At 39.9% G+C, this 22,427-nt stretch overlaps 1 long non-coding RNA gene across 1 annotated transcript; it reads left to right on the plus strand.

Annotated features, from left to right (window-relative positions):
- Positions 1-16,162: 16,162 nt before the first annotated feature.
- LOC311036989 lies at positions 16,163-18,845 on the plus strand. The gene is made up of 3 exons (XR_014599905.1): positions 16,163-16,201; positions 17,275-17,336; positions 18,789-18,845. It is a non-coding gene; the product is annotated as an uncharacterized lncRNA (long non-coding RNA).
- Positions 18,846-22,427: the final 3,582 nt, after the last annotated feature.

Here is a 22,427-nt window from a genome sequence, read left to right on the forward strand (position 1 = left end):
AGCCAATCAGGATGGAATATGGGAAATCGGACAGATCCGCGTTGATCACATGACTATAGAGATACTGTGTACCGATTTGCATGACGTTTGGATAAAATCTGTAGGAGTAATGTTAAAAAATGTGTTTTGCACAAATCGGTGAAAAAATGTGGGCAGAGGTTCTGAATTGGCATCCAGTGAGTGTGTGTGCACAGTTTCGGAGCGACCGGGGCCAACGGTGCCGGAGATTAGCTGCTAACACACAGACAGGACGGACGGACGGACGGACGGACGGACGGACACACACACACACATGGACGGACGGACGGACGGACGGAGGGTAAAACATACTCTCTCGCCATGCCTTTGGCCTGGCGGAGACAATAACTTTATTGTCACATCACAGGTTTACAGTGTAAATAACTTTATTGTCACATCACAGGTTTACAGTGTAAATAACTTTATAACTCCATCGTTTTGTTGTTTCCAGGAAGAGAAAGAAAAGAAAACGCAGGAGAAAGAAAGACAAATCAAAAACAAAGGTTTCTACATATTTACACTTGACCAATCCCTCAGGTACAGCATATGTACACAATAAAGAATAAATATGCTTTGGAAAATGGTCTGAATGTAATTGTAAATTAAAGTAGCCTATCAGACCAACTTCTTACTTATAACCAATGTGCTGCCACTGGCTCCAGAATTTGTTTAATATCTGTGTTATTTTGCATACATGTATTGTATCCTTATGTTTTCTATTTTACTTACAATGAGTCTGTAAGGATAACTCCCTCTTGTGGCTGTTTTTGGTACTTTGGTTAAATATGTAACCCAGTCCAATGCTTAGTAATTGAAGTAGTAACAGGTGTGACTGTGCAATCACAGTAGTAAGTAGCAGGTGTGATCATGGTATCACAACACCTCCAAGGCCTTAAAAACAAGGCTACAAACATCCCAAAACAAACTTGTAAGGCTACTTCTTGGCCTCAATCACAAAACCCATTTAACCCCTGCTCATTTTGCTAGGATTGGATGGCTTAGGGTTGAGGACAGACTTGCTATGGGCCTGGTCTTCAAGATACACCACAACATTGGGATCCCCCTGTATTTGTCTAAATACTTCCAAAATGTTAATGAAGTCCATGATCATAACACCAGAGGCAGCTCCACGGATCATGTTCAACCCAGATTTGGCACAACAAAGGGAATGAACTCGTTCTCATGCTATTCATCAAAAATGTGGAATGCCCTACCAAAAGGAGTAAAGGAGTGTAAAACCCTACTCACTTTCAAAACTGCCCTAAAGATACACCTTCAGGAGGCTGCAATTCGAAAATGGCCCCTGTCTAAGTCTTAACCTACCCCATGTCCTAACCTAACCTACCCCCCTACCCCCCCTCCTTTTCTTATACTTCTCTTGTACATATTTTTCACTCTTCATACCAGTAGCTGTAAGCTGATTGTATGACATTCTGTATAGTAGTGTGTATATCTGTCTGTCTCTTATATGTATAGTAGTGTGTATATGTGTCTGTCTCTTATATGTATAGTAGTGTGTATATGTGTCTGTCTCTTATATGTATAGTAGTGTGTATATGTGTCTGTCTCTTATATGTATAGTAGTGTGTATATCTGTCTGTCTCTTATATGTATAGTAGTGTGTATATGTGTCTGTCTCTTATATGTATAGTAGTGTGTATATGTGTCTGTCTCTTATATGTATAGTAGTGTGTATATGTGTCTGTCTCTTATATGTATAGTAGTGTGTATATCTGTCTTGTCTCTTATATGTATAGTAGTGTGTATATGTGTCTGTCTCTTATATGTATAGTAGTGTGTATATGTGTCTGTCTCTTATATGTATAGTAGTGTGTATATGTGTCTGTCTCTTATATGTATAGTAGTGTGTATATGTGTCTGTCTCTTATATGTATAGTAGTGTGTATATCTATCTGTCTCTTATATGTATAGTAGTGTGTATATCTGTCTGTCTCTTATATGTATAGTAGTGTGTATATGTGTCTGTCTCTTATATGTATAGTAGTGTGTATATATGTCTGTCTCTTATATGTATAGTAGTGTGTATATGTGTCTGTCTCTTATATGTATAGTAGTGTGTATATCTGTCTGTCTCTTATATGTATAGTAGTGTGTATATCTGTCTGTCTCTTATATGTCATCATGATTTGTGTGCATGGGGATCTCATCTTAAACAAGCTCAGTGCTTAATGAGTCTTCCAGTTTAGTAGACCTTGTATTGTGAATTTGTACTTCCATGTACTGATGTTCTCATGTCTTACTAAATAAAGTACATCAATCAATCAATCAATACATGATACTTTCCACAGCCACAAGTAACTGAGTCACACAGATTCAGCCACACAGTTTTGTCGTCTCCGGCCCACACACGGTTTTTCTGGACATGCAAGGTTTCCACCTGACAGAGAGCATATACATGCTGTACATACATGCCAATTGAGGTCATTCTATCTGATTGGGAGCCACGTGGTGTAGACCAGTGGTTCTCAAACTTTTTCATGTCAAGGACCCCCAAAATGATATGTATCTGGCCGCGGACCCCCATCTCAAAATATTGTGTTCCAGGGACCCCCCAGAAGCAAAGATTTGAGTTACAAATGTTCGCTTTTAAAAAAAAAATATATATATATATTCAAAGGTTTGCACACATTTTCACGATTTTTCAAAAATAGCAGATCTACAAGCTCATAGCGCGGCACTCGGTGCCGCGCTATGAGCTTGTAGATCTGCTATTTTTGAATAGCCAAAGTATAAAAGGTCATAATTATTGTGATGCTATATTAACACATTTTGCTGGGGACCCCCTGGAACCCCCTCAAGTACCCCTGGGGGTCCCCGGACCCCACTTTGAGAACCAACGGTGTACACGAAACCCCAGGAGCAAACATTCCTGTGACATAACGATAACATTTATGGGCTAATAACGTTGCCAAAGTATGCATCTATAAATGCCACTCAAAGTGACTACTGGCCAATCACAGTGCGTCTCAACTTCCGGGTACACCCGCACCCCCCGCCCCCTTGCTTCGACAGTAGAGGAATACGCTGTTCGCGTCCCTGACCCTGGGACCCAACAGGAAGTGGTTCAGAGGAAAGTAAACTTCTAAACTTCTGTGGATGTTATGTAACTTATGTAAGAGCAAACTGTACAATGATGAACTAACAGCTTATGTGGATGTTATGTTATATTATCGTTACCTTCCTAAACTAAAGGCCCAAGTCATTTTTTTGAGGAAAATCACCGGCTTCGAATGCTATCAATGCATTGAATGGGAGATTATCACGTTTTATCAGACCATTGAATGGGCGAAGTAGGCGACGAGTAGGCGATACACGGACCTACCCGCGATTTGTCAGACCATTCATTGGGCGTAATCAGGAGCTACTGACCTACCGACGGAGATGACTTAAATAGTTCAGTTTTGGTTTTGGTTTTGGTTGTTTTGGTTTCGGACCATGACGGAGGCGCGCAGTCTCAGGCGAGCGAAACAACCAAAACCAAAACCAAAACTGAACTATTTAAGTCATCTCCGTCGGTAGGTCAGTAGCTCCTGATTACGCCCAATGAATGGTCTGACAAATCGCGGGGTAGCTAGTAGGTCGCCTACTTCGCCCATTCAATGGTCTGATAGAACGTGATAATCTCCCATTCAATGCATTGATAGCATCCGAATCAGGTGCGAAAATTATATTTTTGCCTAAGTCAGCTCTGCGTGATTCATTAGATAGGCTCTTATCTCAAATCATCTAAGAAAATAGCAGATCCACAAGCTCACAACGCCTCACCATATTTATCTGTGGAACCAAGTCAAACTAAACGTAATGCCACAACCCCTGTAGTGCTTGTCGGGGGGGGGGGGGGGGGGGGCAGTTCAAATATGATTATTTTGGGGGATCCCCAGTTCAAACTGTCAGTGTGTTTAATCATAGTCTTTGTCTTCATAGCTTACTTGTTTTTGTTGGTGAAAAAAGGTGGTCGATGAAAATTGACAAACATGGTTTACAACTTGACAAAAAGTCCAAATACAGATAGATCTATAGCAGGGGTCTTCAACGTTTTCAGGCCAAGGACCCCCTAGCTGAGAAAGAGATGAAGCAGGGACCCCCTCTATATTGTATAAACTTGTGTTTCAGATTAAAGTTTTTTGTTTACTTGGTCTGCTCTTTTTCCCCTCTACACCTATACCTCTTTGCCAAAAATAGCCGATCTACAAGCTCACATAGATCTGCTATTTTTGGTTCTCCTCAGGAAAGGGGTGCTAGGGTTCCAGTGGTTCATGTTAAAAAAAAAATCATATCACACAAAGATTTGGCGGACCCCCTGTAGTAACTCTGAGGACCCCCTAGGGATCCCGGACCCGCTGTTGAAGACCTCTGATCTATAGACATGCAACAGGTTCTAGTGTAACGGTGTCAATAAGTGTTATATAATTACACAAAATGTGATACAAATAAGTGCTTCTACCTGACTTAATTCTCCATGGTTCATGTGTATAAGAATACATAGTGGTCAGAGCTCATAGAGTCTCCTCCTTCTGTCCCCTGTATAAATGCCTTGCCACACCTCCACCTCTTCCTTGTGTATTTACGTGTTGGAACGAGGTGGGTGTCTTTTGTTGTTTTCTCTGTATAACAAAATGTGAATTGTACTTGCAAACGATTTATACAGTGTTTGTTTGGCTTTGTTTAGAGAGGAGTTCTTGCACTACAAACCAAACTAACTGGAGACGTGTTGTATGTTATTTCTTGTCAGATATGTTGCATTATATTATCAATTTCATATTGTTGCTTGTGTATTTCCGTGTTGGAACGAGAGAGGAGTTTTTGCACTACAAACCAAACTAACTGGAGACGTGTTGTATGTTATTTCTTGTCAGAATAAATGGAGATTGTCTCCAAAGACAGTTCTGGGTCCGTCTAGTCCATTACACAACGCAGAGATAAAGACTACACCGGTTACACTAGTTCCATTCATTCAGGAATAGATATAGTAGAAATATCTCCTTTATTTATTAATTCATGGACCACTTCAAAGATGTTCACACATATACATGTCTTATTAAAATATGTCTTCAAAAGGCAATACTAGGCAATACAAGGCAAGTACTGTGTATATATATATATACTATACTGGCAGTGGGAAACTAGTGAGTTACTGGTTTCTTAGCAGGGTTTCCCATTGAAAAAAACCTGCATACATTTTGCCGTCAGGCAGAAACCTGATATCTCCATGTTTCATCTTTTATATTTTCTTTTTTAAATTTGTCCTACTTTATCATTCAAGAATGACGCACAAGTTGCGAAAATACCCGATCTACAAGCTCACAACAAGGCGTTGTGACTGTGCTTGTGTAGGTCGGCTTTTCTTTTCACGACAAAAAAAAGGAAACGGTTTTGGACATGCAAGGTTTCCACCTGACAGAGAGCATATACATGCTGTACATACATGCCAATTGAAGTCATTCTATCTGATTGGGAGCCACATGGTGTAGAGTCTAGACGAAACCCAGGAGCAAACATTCCTGTGACATAATGATAACATTTATGGGCTAATAACGGAAAACGTCTAAATACTGCAATTAGTTTGAAGGCCGTTAACAAAACCCAAATCTCTATATAGGTCAAATGAAAGGCACTTTGTTTTTCTGTGCATGAGTTTAAACATGCCATAAATATCATAATCTATTCATAACTAGAGGTCATATAATCTATTCATCTTGTTTTCCTTATAAAAATACCTAAAATGTCATTAGAAGAGGCCAGCAATCCTTCAAGTGAGATGTTCTCTTTTTCTCCAGCCAATCCGGGACAGGGATGACAAGTCACACATGGTCTCTGCCGATTGGACCGCAGCCCTGGGGTCACTTCCTGTGAGGGAGGGGTCTTCTCGGAGGTCGCCGTGGCTACGGCGGTGTGTTGGAATACTTGTGAAGAATCAGATATCTGTGAAAGGCGTCATGGATGGCCTGTCCTGGAGATGACACAATCACACTGGGTTTACACCAGGGGTCATCAACAGGGCGTCGCGACGCGTTTTGAGCTTGTAGATCTGCTATTTTTGCTATTTTGGAATTGGAATCCAGATTCTGTTTTTGCTATTTTTTTCATTGGAGTCGTGAAAAGTAACATTTTTATTTAATTTCAAATGCATGTAGTTGTACTTATGTACATTTTATGAACTTAAATACAAATATATTGGACATGAAAAAGACATTAAAGATTTTAACACTAGTCATTAAGCTACTAATATAGACTAAAGTAATTAAAGCGGGTTTGCAAGTTTGGAATCATAACAGCTGAAATCAATAATATATCACTATTCTGATATTAACCTCTGGGCCGCATTAAGTGAAGGTGGGGGCCGCATGTGGCCCCCAGGCCACCAGTTGCCCATGAATGGCATAGACATATAAAGGTAGACGCGTCCTCTTCTCCGGCTCCTACTGTAAGAGTAGGTGTGTGTATCTCGTCTCAGGCGCCATTTTGGAAAAGGCAAGCTTCCTGACTACTGGCCAATCACAGCGCATCTTTTCCGGGACTTGGCAGAATCTAGTTGTATAAAAACATAACAGGATATTTTCATATCATAATCATAACTAGAGTCAGGAAGCTTGCCTTCTCCAAAATGGCGGCCACGATACAGGTCGCTCCAATGAACTGCAGAGGCCAATGAGGTATCTAGGTCGGTCTCTCTCTCTCTCTCTCTAAGAGGACACCAATATGAGATTCAAATGTAAACTCATTCAGGTTATAACTTGCATTTGATGATCCAAAGTGAAAATTATTAACAGTTTTCACATATATATGATTTGTAAGCGGTTTTCGTCGGTTTTCTCAAATCAGAATATGGCATTGGATTCCACATATATGACAACCTAAAAACAAAGCTAAATTCAATCAAGTTTCAACCTTGTTTAGTCAAAAGGATATGTTTTATACATTTCAGTAGCCTATAGTGGTGGCCATCATCTTTAAATGGTCCATTCTGAGGCATTAATAGACATGGTTGAGCTGGGCACACAGCAGATTTGGATTCAATACCCCTTAATACGCCTAAAAACATAAATTAGCACCATTTGCTTTTAGGCCTGAAAAAACAGAAAAGGTGTCATTATGTCCTCGAAGTCACGCATCCAACAAGCTTTGAACTGAGCAGATTGGACCTTCCGTTCCAGAGATAATGGCCACAACATCTTGAAAAAGGCAACTTTCGTCTAATTTTCGATTTGGTTTTGGCCATTGTCGCCCGTTTTTCTTAAATAAAACGGGCTAAGAAGGTCGTATGGCGACAAACTAGATACCCGAGTAAAGTTCACTTTGAGCTGCATCCAACACTGACATTTCTGTCGGCCTCACCGTTAGGCCGCTAGGGGCAGATGAAATGTACTTTTTGGGGGTAATATATTTTTTTCTTCACGGAACGCGGGGCTCGGCCCGGCCCGACCAATTAGCATAGATGTTGGTCCCGGGCCCGAAAACGTCTGGTCGGGTAGGGTCGGGTTCGGGCAGTATTTGAGAGAACTCTACCTACTACAGCCAAAGACAAATAACATTGAACCTCTCGTTACCGTGGTGTTGTTCCAGATGACAGCAGTGTGTCCAGTCCAGCAGCACCGCGGTCCCCGTCAGACGGTCCACCCCTGACCTGTGAGCAGCAGACTGGGCCCCTCGGCTCCTTGTCTCTGGTCAGGCCCAGGAGGTGAGCCAGCGAGCCCAGACCATCCGGGGAGTTCTTCGGCAGGTCCAGACCCATCTTGAAGGAATCAGCCTGAACAGAGAGACAGAGACATAACACCTGATTTATACCTGGGTGTCCATCGTATCGCTCGCCTAAAATAGCATATCTCATGGATTAACCCAGGGGTCTTCAACATTTTCAGCCCAAGGACCTCTTAGCTGAGAGAGAGACGAAGCAGGGACCCCCATACATTGCATACAATCACCACTGTTACTGATTACACCTTTTCAGAGATTTCATAGATAGCTTCATTGACTATCATCAGTGCTGTGTAAATTAATATGTTTGGTTCATTTCAGACATGTCATTTAACTTGATTTGCTTCTTTTTCCCTCTACACCAAACCTCTTTGCCGAAAATAGACGATCTACAAGCACACAACGCCTTGCGCTGCGAGGCGTTGTGTGCTTGTAGATCTGCTATTTTCGGCTAATATTCATCAGAATAGAGATGCTAGGGTTCAAGTGGTTAATGTAAAAAAAGAAATCCTATCACAAAGATTTGGCGGACGCCCTGGAGTAACTCTGAGGACCCCCTAGGGGTCCCGGACCCCCTGTTGAAGACCCCTGGATTTAACCCATTATAAGACCGGGAACGCATGCATCTGTGTCACGTTAGGATTTCTTTGGCTATGTTTTGACAAATCTTGAAAATGTGTGCAAAATAAATCTTTGAATATATATTTTTAAAGCGAACATTTGTCAAATATTTAATTCCAGGGACCCCCCAGAAGCAAAGATTTGAGTTACAAATGTTCACTTTAAAAAGTATATATATTCAAAGATTTGACAAAAATGTTCACGTTTTTTCAAAAAAATAGCAGCTCTACAAGCTCATAGGGCAGCACTATGAGCTTGTAGATCTGCTATTTTTTGAATAGCCAAAGAAATCTAAAATTAAAGCAAAATAAAATCTCACAACAGTACAATTTGTTAAACATTATGAAAGGAGCCCCCCCCCCCCCCCCCCTCCCCCCATAATAACCACAAATAGCCCATATACAAGCTGTCGCATTGAGCGCTTGCAGATCGGCCATTTTCGCTGTGTAACAAGCTTCCATAAGAAGACATGCTGGCTTCTATGGAATCCAAATGACTGAAATCAGTCGTGGCGACTGAGAACTTTAACCCATGAGATCTACAAGCTCACAACAACAACACAGCACCCTCTGAGACGCACACAATCACCATGGTACTACAGAGAGCAGATGAAGCCTTTTGGGGCAGCGGTTGACCTACAGCAATGGTTCTCAGACTTTTTTTGCGTCAAGGATCCCCAAATTGATACATATATAAGCCCACGGACCCCCATTTGAAAAGGTATGCCATGGACCCCCAAAAGAGACATTTTTTAAGGTTATATAGCAGCGATTCTCAACGATTTTAATTTCAAGGAACCCAATTTGATATGCATTAGAACCTTGACCACCGTTTTTTTTAAATCTCTGGAACCCCCAATCTACACTGAATCATCAATGTTAATCTAACTCTGAGAGTGTAGAAATGGAACCAAATGGACCCGTAAGGGTCCATTTGGTTCCATTTGTACACTCTGAGTTACTGACCCATAAGGGTCCATTTGGATCCTGACTATCAATCATTTGTCTGTGGAGTGGGTACCCCCTGGAACCCCTGGGGGTCCCTGGACCCCACTTTGAGAACCACTGGCCTAGAGGTTAGAGGAGCGCACTTGTTGCCAGACGGTTCCCGGTGTATTACTCATTGTAAACTTAATCAGCACAGTAAAATATGTATCTGAAAACATTTTAGGTTACAAATAAGCAACTTGGTAACACATTCTGCCTAGTGGCCGTCTCTCTCTCTCTCTCTATAGCAGCGCATAGTCTCTCTCTCTCTTGAGCAGCGTGCGCGTGCAGGCTAACAGCAACACTGCACACCATGTGAGTGAGATTCCACCGTGCCATAGCCTGAAGGGATGGAACCTTTTGATTGGTTGCGAGGCCGTTTCAGACTGAAACTTCAAAATAAAGTGAACAGAAATGTCATTTATTTGGACCTTTAAGATGTAACTATGAGAACTTACCACGGCAGTGGTGTAGAAATTGCTGGGGTCATCTCCAAGCAGAAGAGGGAGGCCTCGGAGAACAAGCGTACGCAGCACTGTCACATCTGTTTCTAGAAGTGGAGAATGAACAAATAAAGTTCAAGTTCTGACATTGAAAACTTACGTTACAGTTACAGCATGAAACAATTTATGTTTGATCGAGCAGAGAACCGTTACTGATTGGAGATGTGTTTTAAAACAATACAATCCACAGCATTTAGTTAACAACAATCAATAGTTAACAATAGCAAAGGATCACAATGTATTATCTCTCTTGATGTATTATAACTCACCAACACTATAATACTTCTATAATACAGCCAGGAAGCTATTATATTTAAGTACTATTTGGGGTTATAGGTTGTACATAAACTGGGTCTTAATAAATACAAATATAAGAAGCATGTTGTAGACTTACCCCGTCAATTTTCTGCACAATTCCGGACAATCTCTCTCTAATGGCACCTTTCTTGACTTGAAGATAGTGACCAATGGTGGTGTGTAGCGATCCAGAGCATCTAAGAAGTCTGTCTCTAGGTGTGTGGTGGTGATCCTGTTAAGCTCAGCATAAACCTACAACACAGCAAACCACAGAACAAAATACAGTGACTAAATACATTTGAACCAGTGTGTAAATTAGCAAAACATTTGGTTAATGGTCCAAGCCAAAAATGTACTGCATGTTATTATAGGGCAAAACAAAAAAGCTTATGAATATCAGTACTTTTCTCTCTTTAAAAAGAGCTGGCCACCGCTCCTTCATCGTTGCCACTGGAGGTTTGTCCACCACAAGCTCCCGTCTCCACAGTGCAAAGGTCTGGTCCATCATTACTGCAATGCCACTTGCACTGGAGTTCCGTTTTTTCATTTCTTCCACTAGGTGCTTTCTCTGCTAGAGGAGCAATAATTATACCAATACAGGACCAATACCAGACCAGCGGACCGGTAGGCTGCGGTTTCGGTAGAAAACACAAAGGAGACTCTTTGTGGCTTAGGGATGTGACAAAAACAAAAACGATATCTATGAATTCAACTCAAGTCTCCATAAGGTGACTAATCGATAGGAAAAAGAAGTCATTTTGGGGGTGAACTCTCTCATTAAATAACATGTCAGCTACTCATCCTAGAGACGTTTCTCCCTCCTGGCTTCCATGCTGTGGAATAAATGCTAGTTTTTTGTATTAGTATTTTTTTGAGTAATATCCTGGCTACTACACACTGTTCAGTTGACAGACATCTGTAACTGGGAGTTACAATTTGTTGGTCACAACAAAACTAGTTTGTGGGTTTTATGTAGAAAAGTGTAGTCACAGTAGTGTTTGTCTTTGTTGTTGACATAAATACAAAATCAAGTGTAAATACAAAGGTTTAACAAACTCTTTAAATATAGTCCTGTATGTCAATAGGAGGATGGAAGAGTAGAGCTAATCTGGACTATTTATGAGTTCCTGAGGTTCACCTGTGGTGGAAATTATCTCAACTACTACTTCAATACTAGTTTGAGGTATTTTAATAAACTTGAGTATTTAAACATCAGAGGTAAATACTGTAGTTTCTATTCCACTCAAATTAAATGAGTGCTTTAGTCACTAAATTAGTTATTTGGACATATAGGTATGCCTGGTCACCATTCTGCCTGTAACGTTAGATGATAGATTGATGTATGACAGAAAACACATAACATTCTTTTTATTTATAAATCTTAACTGCAGTTACATCACTGCGTCCCAGCCAACAAAAACAAAAGCATCTTCAGAGGCACTTGGTTGTGGCAGGGGTAAAGGGCCGAAAAACCCCTCCTTACCTAGTGTGTTCACAAAGGTTCTGCCTACGTGGTGTCTATGTATAGAGGCCTCTGTGTTTCCTGTCCCAAGGCAGCAGCATATACAATACAAGAAGAAGAACAGATATATAATAAATACCTAAAGTTGCATGACATTCTCATGCATGTCTCTACTACTGTAATGTACTTAGTTCTGTCCTTCATAAGTAAAGCACTGACAAAGCAAAGCAAAGCAAAGTTTGTTGTTTACCCAGGGTGTCGGACTAAGCACGAAGCTTGTTTCCAGCCGGACCCTGCATGGAAGCCTTGCTCAAGGGCTATTCAGCGGTGATTCATGATTGATGTGATGAATTGGGGAATCGAACTAGGGACCTTCCGGTATCAAGGCCGCCCCTCTAACCACTAGGCCACCGCTGCCAATGTGTGACAGAGTCACACTACAACTTGTTCAGAGTTTTAACTAAAACCAAGATGAGAAAACATATCACTACAGGTTTAATATCTTTACACTGACTCCTGGTAACTTTTAGGATTGATTTTAAATGTGTTTTAATAGTTTTAAGGCACAATTGTTTATCACATTCATACCTTTTAGATTGCGTGTCCAAATATGTTACAAATCGTCCCCTCAGGTCATCATACTGACCTTCAAAAATGTATTATTAAAAGCATGTTGAAGCATCTTTCTGCTTACATACAGTATAAGACAGGCAACCATCATAGATAGCTTTAAAAACAAGCTCAAAGACCCACTGTTTCACTCTTGTTTTTAGTTGATTCCATTGTATTTATTGTTTTGTTCTTGCTATTTTCCTGTATTGTTTTAATTAGATCTTTGTCTCCTTTTGATTTGTTCTTCATCATGTTTTTAATCTGAATGTTTGTGTTGTTTAATGTTGTGTTCATGTTCTTTTGCTTAGATTTCTCTTTTGTTGTTGTTTTTATATATAAAGCCCTTTGTGCTGCATGTGATGTGATGAAAGGTGCTTCCTGTATACTAATAAAGTTTATTGTTATTATTATTATTTCCACAGACTAGTCAGGTGATGAGGATCCACCAGACATCAGTGTAAAGCAGAGACAGCAGTGTTTTTAGAACCAGCAGCCTCTACAGACCTCTGCCACAGCAGATCAAGAAACAACCAACCGTACCCGTAGACGAGACAGCTAGACCACACCACTCCTACAACACATGGGCTCTGAGGTATACAACCTTATCAACTTGTCCAGTGGGGGGGGGGGGTCCAAACTGGGGGTCTGGACCCAACTAATGATTTAGGGGGTTATCTTTAATGTTCTCACTCAACAGTAAACAAACCAACATACAGTAGTGTTTGATTTTAAAATAGTTTTAATAGTTTTTAAGGCACTTCATTGTTTTTAAGCCCCTTCATACCTTTTAGATTGCCTGTCCAAATATGTTCCAAACCGTCTCCTTAGGTCATCTAGTGCTGACCTCCTCAAGGTGTCAAAAATGAAATATAAAAAATATGTTGAAGCAGCTTTCTGCTGTTATGGGCCAACGGCCTGGAACAAGCTCCCATAGACCAATTATTTGTTTACAAACATTGAGACTGGACGCACATGTAATGAATTCCCAACAGATCCCCAAACCTGCTGTTTTGTGGTTCTGCTGGTTTCAGTTCATTCAGCCTCCTCTGTGTGTAGGCTAGTGAGGTGCGCCCTAGCGAGACATATGTACATCATCGCGCAACGGTATTGCGCACCGAGAACAGCTGACATACAAGCTCACAACCGCGTCACGGATGCGACCGCTGTGAGCTTGGAGATCTGCTATTCTCGGCCGTTCTCTGCGTGGGAGACCTTCTGGTGCCATGATCACAGAGCACTCCCTCCGTTCTTATGACAGACACTGGAGGAGGGGTTTGGAGGAAACTGCTTTGAATTGTTATCATTATTTACACACAACAGAAACCAAGGATTATATATGTCAAGAGGGAGAGATCACAGTAAACATCCTAAGCATTCTTCCTCCATACTGGGAGAAAAACAGCATCTGAAAGTTTGATGGGAAGCATTTTAACACGTGAGGCTGTGACCACTTTAACATTACATCTTATGAGCGGTGGGGTTCTTTTGCTGCTGACCTGTGCGCGCATACTGTTTCATATCAGTGTGACGTCGTCTGATAAGGCGTCTATTACATATAAGACAGACAACGACCACAGATAGCTTTAAAAACAAGTTCAGGACCCACTTTTTTACTCTTGCTTTTAGCTGATTACATTGTATTTGTTGTTTTGTTCCTGGTATTTTCCTGTATTGTTTTAACTCATTCAATGCCATGCTTATTTATGGCAGTTTGGCTCTGAGTGCCACAGGCAAAATTCATTGTAAAAAAAAAGTGCTTAGGAAGCGAGATACAGCCTTTTTAAGTTATAGGTTAAACAAGGAGTGGATGGAGCAGCACATCTTCAAATCATCATATTTTGGGTTCTGAACATGTTTTTTTTTTCTTTTCTTTTTTTTTCCCATGACGTCTTTGACGTCATGTGGCGCACGGGGCGTCAGGCCACGTGACGTCTTAGACGTCATGTGGCACAAAATGAGTTAATTTGATCTTTGCCTCCTTTTAATTTGTTCCTGATCATGTTTTTGGTCTGTTTTTGCTTTCATTTCTCTTTTGTCGTTTTTTTAAATATATAAAGCCCTTTGTGCTGCATGTGATGTCATGAAAGGTGCTTCCTGTATACAAATAAAGTTTATTATTATTATTATTTCCACAGACTAGTCAGGTGATGAGGATCCACCAGACATCAGTGTAAAGCAGAGACAGCAGAACTAGCAGCTGCTACAGACCTCTAACACACCACAGATCAACCAGATGAAGAAACAACCCTCTGTACCCAGAGAGGAGAGACAGCTAGACCACACCGTGTCCACATCCTACAACACATGACTCTGAGGTATACAACCTTATCAACTTGGCCAGTGGGGGGTCTGGACCCAACTAATGATTTAGGGGTTTATCTTTAATGTTGTCACTCAACAGTAAACAAACCAACATACAGTATAAGTGTTTACAGGGTATCTGTATGTTTATATTTAGATTACGTAAGAAAGATATTGTGAAAATAGTAGATCTACAAGCTCACACTGCGAGGCGTTGTGAGCTTGTAGATCTGCTATTTACCCAAATCACTACTCCCAAATACCCAAATCACTACTTTACATAACAGGTTTACAAGTGAGTGTGTAAATGTGTCCTCACTCCTCACATCTATAGGCTACACTATATATATATATATATATATATATATATATATATATATATATATATATATATATATATATATATATATATATATATATATATATATTAGGGCATTAACAGAATAATCGAATATTCGAATATTCGACTATCAAACCGACTATTCGACTATCAAACCACTATTCGATTATTCGATAAAAAAAAAAAAAAAAAAAAAAAAGTTTTTTTTTTTTTTTTTCTAGATTTTTTTTTTTTTAGTGGCTTTTCTGCAGCAGACACGCAGCTGTGAGCTCTGGTGTGACGTCAACTCGCATTCCTTGAGTCCAGTCATCAATGTCATTGAAAAAAAAAAAAAAAAAAAAAACTTTTTATTTTTTTTATTTTTTATTTTTTTATTATTTTATTTTTTATAATCAAATCGATTAATCGAATATTCGAATACTTATAGGTCGAATAATTCGAATACTAAAAATCACTATTCGTGAATGCCCTAATATATATATATATATATATATATATATATATATATAAAAATTAAAAAAGACACAGACCTCACCCCACACACCCCAAAGTGAAATGGATCTTTTTTTGGACCAGAGCCTTTATCTCTCAAGATGAGTTTAACTTTATGTTCACTAACATTATCTGTCTTATCCTGGTCAATCACTAGCATTTACAACTTATTACAACTGAACACAGTCTGTGTCTCTAGAATATAATCTAATGAAACATCAGTATAATATTGATCCAGAGTTAATTAATAACAAAGTGATCATTGTGTAAGAGAGTCTCTTTACATCCTGTTCACTGGTAGAGATTAAACTATAATAAATATGTTGTTTGTTCATAAAGTCTTTAATCTATGATCAGTGAAACAATATGAAAGATCTGTTTACTAAACAATGAACACAATAATATGTAGAATTATTATGTTTATATTTTATCATTAACTGTTCTATATACAGCCATCTAGTTGGAGAAATCACTTCAGTTAGACTGAGAACCTGGTCCATTATATGTTGTTAGACTGCCATCTAGTGACCAAACACAGTAATGACCTAAGTACTTTATGCACATTGAACTAGACATGTAGAGAATGTAGACATAATATAATGTACACTTTAATGATATTAAAGTGTATATTATATAGAGATGAGACATTTAAATTGTGTTCATATTGAGGAGAGACATTGTAATAGTGACAGAGCTGTCATTCAGGGTAACCAGACAGTCATTCAGTTTAATGTTAATATTTATATATGTCCTCTCTCTCTCCTCATCTCATGCAGGACGTTCCAGACCAGAGCCCTCCAGACCTTCAGGTTCTGTTACGTTGACAACACGTGTGGCTTCACCTTTCTTAAGTGTAAGACCCTTCATTTGTTGAGCATGGCACCTCAGACCCATAAAACAAACATGGGCAAATTCTCCTTCTATAGCACTGCCACCAAGGAATGGAATAGTCTAACCCCATCCCTCAAAAAATGCAGTTCGCTGGGCTCATTCAAAACAGCCCTAAAAACTCATCTTTCTGGAGGCCTAAAGAGGAGCTAGTACCAGTTTCCCTGTAGACAGACGACCCCCCCTCCCTCCCCCTTTTTTGTACACACTTTTTATTTTTATTTTGATCATGTTTTGTTTTGTATATATTTCATTATTTTCCCATGACCTTTTTTTGTACATAATGGTATATATATTTTTTTTTTTCTTCCCTCTGTATTCTTATGTTGATATTTGAACTGTTGCTACTATATATGTCTATGAAATGAATTCAAGGACCCCAATGGAAACAAGCCCGCAAGGACTTTTTTGGCCGGACCTTTTAGACAAAAGCATTATAAATGTAACTGTGTTGTTTTACATTCTTTTTGCCTAATAAAAATTTCAATCAATCAATCAATCAATCAATCAGACAGACATGCAATGGCTTTGGCAGCTGCTCTTTCCCAACCAGAGAACTTTCTTAGGTCTAGTAATGTCCCTTCTTCCTTAGTGTTTGTGTTGTACACCTGTTCCTTTTCTTCTTTTGCCTCCGTGTTATACCCCTAGCCTGGCATTGTCCAGACTGATAACGTGTATTCACCCTCTCGTTCCTCCCCGGTATCAGTCTGGACTTCAGCCTATAGGGAGTGAGTATGAGAAATAAGAAAATGATCGGGCCAATCAGTGACTGCGTCTCAACTGCTGTCCGTACAACAGTGAAAAGCATCAAAATAATGTTCTGATTTCTCATACTCTCTCCCTATTGAATAGAACGTTTGTATAGACATGTCCTCAGAGACAGAACGTTTATATAGACATGTCCTCACAGACAGAACGAAGCGTCTCTTGTGCTCCTTGTTGTACGAGTGAAGGGACTGGAGTCTGTTTAGCGGGGCTGTTGTCGTCATAGTGTCAACAGGATATACCAGTCATGTATCTGGGCTTTCCTTTTGTCAGGTTGATGGTAAGCTGCCTCTGGCTGGAGACCGGCCGGGGAGATTCCCCACAAGGACTGACAGGTGAGACACAGGCCTCAGGCAGCCGCTTATTATCCAGAGAGCTTTGTTGATGCAGCATCAACCTTCTTTGATTGATTGATGTACTTTATTTAGTAAGACATGACAACAGTACATGGAAGTACAATTCACTATACAAGGTCTACTAAACTGGAAGACTCATTAAGCACTGAGCTTGTTTAAAATGAGTCCCCACACTACTGATGCGACGGTCAGGTTTTTCATTCCCCGCCCTGCCCGCCCCGCCACGGAACCGAACCCGCCCCAACCCGCCCCGCAAAACAATTAATAAATCAACGACTCGGCCCGCCCCGTGAGTGAGTGTGAGTGAACTGCGGCGTGACACCGTACATCACACATCAGTATAAACACATTAATATATGTTTTGTTTTTTACATCTCATTCACCCTGACAAGCACTTGCAATGTTGTAGTTGAGGCATTACATTTTGTTTGACTCGGTTCCCCACATAAATGTTGTGAAAATAGCAGATCTACAAGCTCACCATGCCTCACGTTGCAAGGCATTGTGAGCTTGTAGATCTGCTAAGTTCACAATTTTTGCTTCTTATAGTATTTGATGATTTGGCCAATGTTTGATTGTTTTTTATAGTATAGTTTGTTAGATACTTTTGATTCCGTAATGGTCTTTTCCCCCTTTCATTTAGGTATTAAAAAGGTCTTAAAAGTCCTTGAATTGTCACTTCACTGTGATCTGGGGAACTCCCCAAAATCATGTCGGGTCCCGACCCAGAGGTTGAGAACCACGTGCTTTGAAAGCATGGCCATAGACATATATGGGCATGGCTTCCTGCTCTGAAACCCTCTCTGCGCATCTCAACCAATCACAGCCACTTTGTGACGCGTAAACCAAGGAAGCTTTTGAACACTCCGCGGTGGCTTGAAAAACAGGATAACGGATACAGGCTTCTAAATAACCAAATTAAACCGTTAATTAAAAACGGCTAGATTAGATACAGTACATATTGTGTCATTAGCAACACAAAGGAATATAAGGCAACGCTTGGCACAAGTTAAGACATGGCTTTTTTTAACTGTGCACTGCCTTTTATTATGTGGTTAATAGAAGTGGCTTAAACGTATTTGTGGGTGAATTTGGTTAAATGTGTGCTGTTGGCTTTAATAGCCTGTAGATCCTGTGTAGTGGAAATACTGTGACAGTCACAAGTTGACAGGCTGGGAGAGTGTGTTGTTACTGTTGTCCTCAGATTGCTGGTTTTATTGTTGTTTGAGTTAGAGGTAAAACATGCATTATTAGCCTATCTGCCTTAATAACTGCAATATAACCGTTTTTGTTTTTTTTATATTTAAGTTGTAGGTAAAACATGCATTATATTAGACGTTTTTAGAGACGTTTTTAACCAGAAAAAAAACTATTAATTTCCCTTAATAACTGCAATTTAACCGAAAAATGTCATTGTAACGTGTGTTTCAGGTGGTCAGAAGAAGATGGAGGAGGATGAGAAACAGACACACATCCATGATGGAGACACCAGCTTCAGGTTGGAACACAATGTTCTCTGAGAGTCTTTTCAGAACCATGAACCTCAGCTCCAGACAAAGCTCCTGGAACACAAACATTCATTTTGTTAAAGAAGTTAAATTGTCTGAGGAGGAAAAGCATCATTTTCATTATTTTTATCAGGTGAAAACAAGTCAGTCAGCTCCATATAATAATCATAATAATAGTAATAATATCTGGAATTTATATAGTGCTTTTCTAAGTACTCAAAGACACTTTTATGGCCACAAAAGGGGGGTTATATCCTACGTGAAAGCTTCCTGTACCCCCTACTTCCTAAAGTACCCCCTAAAGGTCCATTAGGCAGCTAAACCTTGAACATAATGTGAACATACATGTTACATCATTATCAGAGCTAAAGTTACCCTTCAGTTTGTTTATCTATCACAGGTTCTGTTATAATGTAGCATTTGAAGAAATATTTGGCCTTAAATGTAATTTAGACCCTCATTTGTAAATAGAGAATTAAATATAAGATAAATAAGTATTTCAGTCAGACAACATTTGGATTGGATTAGAATATATTTAAGCAAGCTTGAGCATAGATATAGAAAGCATGAGGAAGCATAGTTTGGCGTCAGGCATCTGAATCCATTCATTCCCTGTAAGAATAACATTCTAATGAATGTTACATGCCAAATAGCATTTACAGGGAATGAATTAAACCCCCATGGGGATCTAGAAACAGAACCTACAGGTGGATGCCGGGGAGGCGGTGGGATGAGATTATTCATGGTAGCAGCATACGTAGCAAGCAAAGGCAGCAGATCCGGCAGGATCTCAGTAACAGATCAGCAGCAGGTACGGCACGTCAGCCCAGCAGAAGAGCGCAACTAGAATGAACAGGTAGGCAGAGCAATGCTTATAACCCACCGACCAGGAGAAAAATGCATGTGACTTAGTCACCTGATCGGTTGGCCCAATCCCTGAGTTGCCTGGCCTGAACTAGCTCCGTAAACTGTGCCTCATTTAATAAAATGGTGGTCAGTGTTGTCAGTGAGCCTCTATTCTGGTTAACCTCCCAGACACTGGTCTTGTCCCAACTGTCTCATCACCTGGGGTGTAATGTATATTGGTTATTGATCATGTTTGTATTCATAGACAAAGAGCTATAGGACAGTTTGTTCTCTAAACTCAAGGCTCATCGGGGCTGAAGACATGTATGAGAGAGTCCATCATGAAAGTCCATGAACAACAAACAGGCTTTTCTCACTGAGAAATGAACATGGAGGCTCTTTGGGTTCAAACATAATCTTTTACAAAAGTTTAAAAAGTGACCAGTGTTGATGATGGTCTGAGGACAAACATCTACTCTCTGTGTCACTTTATTTCACCATGTCACTGGTTGTCACTTTTGTAAGTAAAATACCATTCTTTGCATCCAAAGAGCCTTGATTTTCATTTTTCAGCGCACAAACAAAGCCTTTATGTTGTTTGTGTATTCATAGGCAGCAATGTATTTGTTGATTGATTGATTGATGTACTTTATTTAGTAAGACATGAGAACAACAGTACATGGAAGTACAAATTCACAATACAAGATCTACTAAACTGGAAGACTCATTAAGCACTGAGCTTGTTTAAGATGAGATCCCCATGCACACAAATCATGATGACATATAAGAGACAGACAGATATACACACTACTATACAGAATGTCATACAATCAGTTTACAGGTTACTGGTATGAAGAGTGAGAAATATGTACAAAAGAATAAAGAGAGAGGGGGGGGTAGGTTAGGACTTGGACAGACAAACACTGACACACACTCTTTTTTTTCTGTGTTTTAGTTTGATGAATGAATTATGAATATATCTTCCAGTGTTTGAATTCCAGGCTCTGAGGTGCATTTCTGAAAAGACAACGTTTAATACTTCACTTGTTACTGTGTGTGTGTGTGTGTGTGTGTGTGTGTGTGTGTGTGTGTGTGTGTGTGTGTGTGTGTCTGTGTGTGTGTGTGTGTGTGTGTGTGTGTGTGTGTGTGTGTGTGTGTGTGTGTGTGTGTGTGTGTGTGTGTGTGTGTGTGTGTGTGTGTCCTCCTACAGAAGAAACAGATGGGTACATCACTACATGACTCTACTCTGACACCATACTGTGTGTGTGTGTGTGTGTGTGTGTGTGTGTGTGTGTGTGTGTGTGTGTGTGTGTGTGTGTGTGTGTGACACCATACTGCAGTAGAAAACACATTGTGAGGAACTCTGTATCATCACAGAGACACCATGGACCAGAAGACGCTGAGTTCTACTAAAAGGTGGAGTGAGATTATAAATAATAATGTTTATTTGATTTGATACTTTTAATACAATTCAACGTAGAACCTGAACTTGTTAAAACACCCTCAGAGAGTGGAATAAAAAACTAAATGAATGATAAACTGAATTCCACGAGATATCAGATAAATGTTCAACATTAACACATTCAATCCGGGAACGTGTCCCTTTAGATTTATTGGGCTATTCAAAAATAGCAGATCTACAAGGTCATAGCACAGCACCGAGTGCCACGCTGTGAGCTTGTAGATCTGCTATTTTAAGTGTTTGTGGGGCCCTTGGCACAAAAGGGTTTGAGACCTCAGGTCCTAATCAGGTCCTAAACACTTAAAATAGCAGATCTACAAGCTCACAGCGCGTCACTTTGTGCTGTGCTGTGAGCTTGTATATCTGCTATTTTAAGTGTTTAGTGGGCCTCGCCTCAAGCGCAGTGGTGGAAGAATTACATTCCATTACAGTCATTTAGCAGACGCTTTTATCCATAGTGACTTACAATAAGTGCATTCAACATAGGTAGGAAAACTACTAATCACCAGAAGTATGAAGTGCATTCTCTTCTAAAACAAGCAACTAAGAGTATACCTAGCGCTAAGGTATAAGTGACATATATCAGCTACATACTTACTAACAGATGAGACAAAATAGGAACATCAAATGAGCAAGAGATAAAACAAATAAGTGTATTGAATAAATAACATCCAATAAAACAAGAACATCAGTGAAATGAAGATGTATAAACTCTGTAGCCACACCCTGGATTATAAACACTAGACCATACCCGGTGAAGTGTGCAGGGAAAGTAGTTACAAACGTGGGGTTATCCTGTCCTAATTACTCTAACCAAACAATGTTCAAACATACATAAGTGACAACCCCTCGTTACCTAGTGTGTTCACAAAGGTTCTGCCTATGTGGTGTCTATGTATGTATAGAGGCCTCTGTGTTTCCTGTTCCAAGACAGCAGCATATACAATACAAGAAGAACAGATATATAATAAATACCTAAAGTCTGCTCTGGGAACATAAATGAGGGTTACACAACAAGGCTACACAACAAGGCTATACAGACAGGGCTACAAACAGGTGACAGGCATGACATTCTCATACATGTCTCTACTACTGTAATGTACTTAGTTCTGTCCTTCATAAGTAAAGCACTGACAGAGTCACACTACAACTTGTTCAGAGTTTTAACTAAAACCAAGATGAGAAAACATATCACTCTTGTTTCAGCATCTTTACACTGACTCCTGGTAACTTTTAGGATTGATTTTAAATGTG

The sequence above is a fragment of the Gymnoscopelus microlampas genome (genome assembly GCF_963454915.1).
Source record: "Gymnoscopelus microlampas genome assembly, chromosome: 1".
NCBI classification, from domain to species: Eukaryota; Metazoa; Chordata; class Actinopteri; order Myctophiformes; family Myctophidae; genus Gymnoscopelus; species Gymnoscopelus microlampas.